At 43.5% G+C, this 5,588-nt stretch overlaps 1 non-coding gene across 1 annotated transcript; it reads left to right on the forward strand.

Moving 5' to 3' along the window:
• The first annotated feature begins 1,356 nt into the window (after positions 1 to 1,356).
• Positions 1,357 to 1,566, forward strand: LOC115062533. The gene has a single exon (XR_003842477.1). It is a non-coding gene; the product is annotated as a small nucleolar RNA U3 (small nucleolar RNA).
• The last annotated feature ends 4,022 nt before the right edge of the window (positions 1,567 to 5,588 follow it).

Here is a 5,588-nt window from a genome sequence, read left to right on the forward strand (position 1 = left end):
ACAAACCCCTACCCTACCCCCTTCCCCCTGCTTCTATGAGGGTGCTCTCCAGCCCACCTATCCACTCCTGCCTCAACCCCCTAGCATTCCTCTTCGATGGGGCATGGGACCTTCACAGGACCAAGGGCCTCCCCTCCCAGTGACACCAGACAAGGCCATTCTCTGCTACATATGTAACTGGAGCCATGGGTTCCCCCCCCCCATGTGTACTTTTTGGTTTGTGGTTTAGTTCCCGGGAGCTCTGAGGAGAGGGTGGGGGGCTCTGGTTGTTTGATATTGTTTTTTAAAGTCACATTTCTTAGTGAGATTTTCAAGTCACCTGATAAAGATGTTGAAGCGGAGTGATTTCTCTCGGATGCTGCATTCACAGGAGGCACATGAATCCATGGATGACCTCAGCTTCTCTACACACACGTGCTTACATGATTCTCAGTAGCCTAAACTCTCAGGGCCACTGCAAGGATGGACCCTGCTGGGAGCACAGACTAAAACTGTTGTACGCACAGCTATTACCCACGAACACTGGCCTTACTGGTTCTGTGCTTAAGATGTTGTACAATAACCAGGAAACCAGACCTTCTTTTCCTCTGAAGAAGAATGGGTAACAGATTAAAGAAAAGGAAAAAATATATATAAGAACTCTGTAACAGAGTAACTAGACCAGTATCAGCTAGAATTAAAGATGAGAGAGCTGTTCTTCCCTTGGGTCATGTTCCTGCTAGCTTGCTAAGACTTGGGCAGTCTCCTGAGATTTAAGCATGGCTTCTCAAAAACTTATTTCAGGTGAGCTATAGCATTCCACATTCACCAGATATTTTCCCAACATCATTTGATTTGTTTAGTCAGACCTTACATAAGAGCCATGTTTTCAGAGAGATGCCATGCTTTAAAACACAAGCCATTGAGGACATTAAGAATGTGTGTTTCTTTTTTGTTGAATGTGTGGCCACGAAGGCTCGCTCCAAACTTCAAATCTCTGTAGATCAAAAGTCCTGCCAGTGGAGAAAGCAGACCAAAGCTGTAGAGGAAACGTTAGTTTTGGCAAGTTGAGCAAAGAGAAGTGGGAAGCAAGGAAGCAAAGAAAACACAGAGAGGAAATTCTACCTTGACTCGCTTCACAGAAATGTCATTTAAAAACAATAAACAAGCAGCCAGCAGTGTCTTTCTATCACTGAGAAAATAATTAAAAAGAGCATTCTCAAATGCCTGGCCTCTGCAGGCTGCACGCCTTCCAAAACGCAGGAGGCCAAGGTAGAAAGTTCTGTGGGATTTATTCTCTAGAAATGAAGAGGGGAGCAGATGCCAAGTTGACTACCCTTGGAGTAGGGATGGCTAGAGATCTCCTACTCGGTAAGAAAAACCAGATTCCAGGGATCATTTCTGTATGTGTTACAAAAAAGAAAATCTTCTTGGGAGGTGTAGAGAATTGGAAACCACTATGACGGGGATTCGCTTTCTGGCCTGCTGTGAAGTCGGGGTTCAGTGTTGCTTCATGGCCTCTGCTCTCTGCCTGTTCATCAGCTTCCTTCTGGGAGCTCAAGAGAGGAAGGATGAACTCTGAATGTTCTTTCTCTTAAAATTAAAGAAACACATCACTTTCTACAAATGTAGAAACTCTACTGGGCCACACCCCATCCCTGAAACATAACCGTTTATCACAGAAGTGACAGCACATCCAGTACTTCAACAGTTTGGGGTCATTCTGGCATTTTCCAGCAGAAACATCAGAGGTGCCCTGTGATGGCTAACCCTGGTTGTCAACTAGAAGAGGGACCTCAGTGTCACTTCCAACAGATTGATCTGGGGGTGAGTCTATAGGGATTTTCTTCATTGCTAATTGATGACTAAGCCCAGCCCATGTAGGATGTACCATCCCTGGGTAGGGGTCCAGGACTGCTTAAGGAAAGCAGCTAACCATGAGGCCACAAGCAAGCTTACCATGAGGCCATGAGCAAGCCAGTAAGCAGAGTTCTCGACTTGACTTCCATGTTTTCCCACCAGAAAGAAATGTAACCTGCATGATGAAATAAATCCTTTTCTCCTCCCCCCCCCAGGTTGATTGTGTGTTTATCCCAGAAACAAAAACCTAACTAGAACACAGATTGCCTGCATCTTTCCCCAAGTTGCTAACTTTCATTGACTTGAAAAAAAAAAAAACCCTTATTGGTTCATAGGATCATAATTCCATATGCAACTTGAATAAAGAATAAGAACACCGTCTCTTTCTCTTGACCATCTGTGCCCAACATTAAGAAGTACAAAGGAGAATAGCATTCTGCTCACTTCAAGTTTGTTGACTTCAGGAGTGGTGTTCTATGTGGGCTGAGTTCTACTCGACCTACGTACTTACTTCTTTTCACTACAAGTTGTAAGAGTAAATAATAGAAATTATGTTTCATAGCAAAAAGTTCCAAAAAACATGTCTTGTTTCAGGCAGTTTCAACTCAAATACATATCTTGGCCAGCACCCAAACCAAGAATCAGTACATGTTGAGCCTTGACTAGGGAGCACCTGGAATATGACTCATTTCTTCACATGTTCCATGCTTCCTGCGATTGGCTTGATTATGTTTCATTTTCATTGAGAAAAATCCAACTTGGGGTCACACACACACACACACACAATCAATAAGAGCTCTGTACTCTATTGGCTGTGAAGCTAGAGACTACAGTGAGAAGTGGTCTGTACATAACTAAATGGAAATGGAATATTCGCCTATATGCATTCACCCACATACTGGTGATTGGACTGGTTTCCAGATGGACTGTCAGATGAAGTTTATTGCGAGCCAAGCTGGAAAAGAACACAGAAAGCAACTGTCATGGACAATAAAGATGCCCTCCAACTGAAGAAAAGGTTAGTGTGAATGGAATCTGAGTTCCCGCCGAGTTCAGCAGTTTTTATCTTCTGCTGGGACCTGAATGGCTCACTAAGTCATTCAAACAATGCGGACGGAGCTGCCTATCCTCGCACACATATGGAGAGGATAAGGGAAGAACATTCAAAATATAATAAGAGCAGGAGGCATCTATGTCCTCAGGTCTCAACTTTGAGTTTTTCTCTAGAGATTATCTCAACCATTTTGTAGTGAGCTTATGTGGTATTGTGTGCATGTGCATGGTACAGGGAGTGTGGATGTTTAATATAAATATCTCAGGACATTAAGCCTTTACTTGAGCAGATGTCCTTTCAGAACAAGTAAAGAGATGTTCACTTTATACACCGTATGCCTTTATACCCTCTGCATTGTAGTGATCTCTAGTCACAAGGACAAAACCAGACCTAATTCTGGGTACTGTATAAATATTCTTCTGAAGAAAATTTCCAGGCACTCTGAATTTCCCTTCAAATCCATCTCCATAGAGATGAGCAAACAAAGCTTTATCTGCATGCCACTGGAGCTGCCTAGGCAAAGATGCTGCTAGCTGCTCCCTTCCTCCGAGAGAGCAGCATTTCTGATGGAAGCCAGAGAAGAACATCTCAGTTGGGGAGAGAGCAGAGATGCTCCTCCGCCTCCTCACACCTAGAGCCATATCCTGTCCTCACAACAAACTTGGAAAAGGAGCCAATCAGTGTTTTTATTTTGCATATGAGAAAACTGAAGTTGGGAGGACTTGCCTGAGGCTGTTTGCTGTTGAGCTCAGCCTTTTCTGCATTCTGCATGGGCATGGGCACTGGCACATGTGCAAGGTCTGACTATTACAGCTCACAGAGTGGGTAACTGACATCTTTAGAAAGGACCAATTCTCTGTTATAAAGACTCTATAAAAGGAATCACATAAGTTGCTCAGATCTGGCAAGACCCATCCTTCTTCATGCTATTTCTCACGCGTGCACTTCCAACATGTGTTCCTGACAAGGTGTTCTGACGCATTATGAATGTGTGTTTCTTTTATTTAACACATGTAGCAGAACTCTCTTCCCTGTTTGGCTGAGCATAGGTTACCGAAGTGTCATTCACATGGACATTTCCCTCTGAGGCTGCTATTTGGTGGTAAAAGGACAGACTTTATAGCCACTTCCGGATATGAATGAATCCTAGTTTGCTGACATATAACCTTGAGTTCAAGATCCATTAGGACCAGCACTGAGACACAATGTGGGGAAGGTATAGTTCTGTAACTGAAGGCAGAGAGTGGGCGTTTGAGTGTCAGCATTAATGTCCATACAACACTAATACAGAGCTAGCTCACTCTGAGAGTCTCTACGTAATAAATTGAAAGCCTCTATTCATGGGTCAGACTACAGAATAAGTACGGAGGTCTCTAAACTGAGCATTGCCCCCTTGGGAACTTTTGTTTTAAGCACTGTGTTCCATCAGCACCTATGAGAACTGCCAAGGAAAGGTTTACTCCATCTTGTTCTGGGACAGTGACTGCAAAAGCAGAGCTTGTCTCCCCTGGCTCGCCTTCTTCCCCTGACACTCTCTCCATTGTTCTTTCCTGTGAGGTGGCCAACTCTCTCACCCCTTCCTCTCCAGGGTAGCCTGATGCCCTGTGCTGGGGTCTGGAGAAGATCAGAAAAAACTTTAATGAGACGTGTCCTGGGCAGCTCTACTGGGAATTACTTCCACCAAATGTCACACTGGAAATAAGACAAATGAGTTCTGTGTTTGGTTTTTTGAGGCAGGGTTTCTCTGTGTAGCCCTGGGTGTCCTGGATCTCACTCTGTAGACCAGGCTGGCCTGGAACTCATAGAGATCCACCTGCCTCTGCCTCCTGAGAGCTGGGATTAAAGATGTGTGCCACCACCACCATCTAGTGCCACCTGAGTTCTAAAACATCAATTTACCAAGGCAAGATATCTAGGTTTACTGGAAAACTACCTCACCTCAAGCATTGGGCTCAGACTGTTGTGGATACTGTTCAATCAACCCAAGGAACCCTTCGGTTGTAATTGCTCTGAGATAGGATAGGGCTGTGCACACACAAGACAGCAGATTTTCTGAATTGTATTCTATGGCAATTGTTCTTAACTTATGAGTGGTGACCCCTTGGGTGATTGATAGATTCTTTTAAAGAGGTATCCTAAGACCATTGGAAACCACAAATATTAACATTATGATCATAACAGTAGCAAAATTATGGTTATGCCGTAATAACAAAAATAATGTTATGGTTGGGGGAGTCACCACATTAAAGGGTCAAGGCACTAGGTAGGTCTATGAGAACCACCAGTCTATTGGCTAAAGGAGACAAAGTATCTGTCATGGAAACTCCCTTGCTTGGGAAAAAAGGAAATTGCTCTAGCAGAGGACCCACTTTCAGGTCCCAGCACCTACATCTTGTGACTTACAACTGCCTATAAGCCCACTTCTAAGGGATCCAGCGCTCTCTTCTGGCCTCCTTCAGCACCATCACACATGTGCTACACATAGCACTCATACAGACAGGCATATATGCATAAATACATTTTAAAATCTTTTTAAAAGATGCAACCCATTTCAAAAAACAAAAAACAAAAAAACAACTTCCTTACGTAGTGTAGTAAAATGGAAAACGGATCAAATGATTATCAACAAGTGAATGACAAAATGTGGTGAATCCATACATGTTGTATAGTTAGCAAAATAAAATAAAATAAAATA

The sequence above is a fragment of the Mus pahari genome, chromosome 18 (assembly GCF_900095145.1).
Source record: "Mus pahari chromosome 18, PAHARI_EIJ_v1.1, whole genome shotgun sequence".
Classification (NCBI taxonomy): Eukaryota; Metazoa; Chordata; class Mammalia; order Rodentia; family Muridae; genus Mus; species Mus pahari.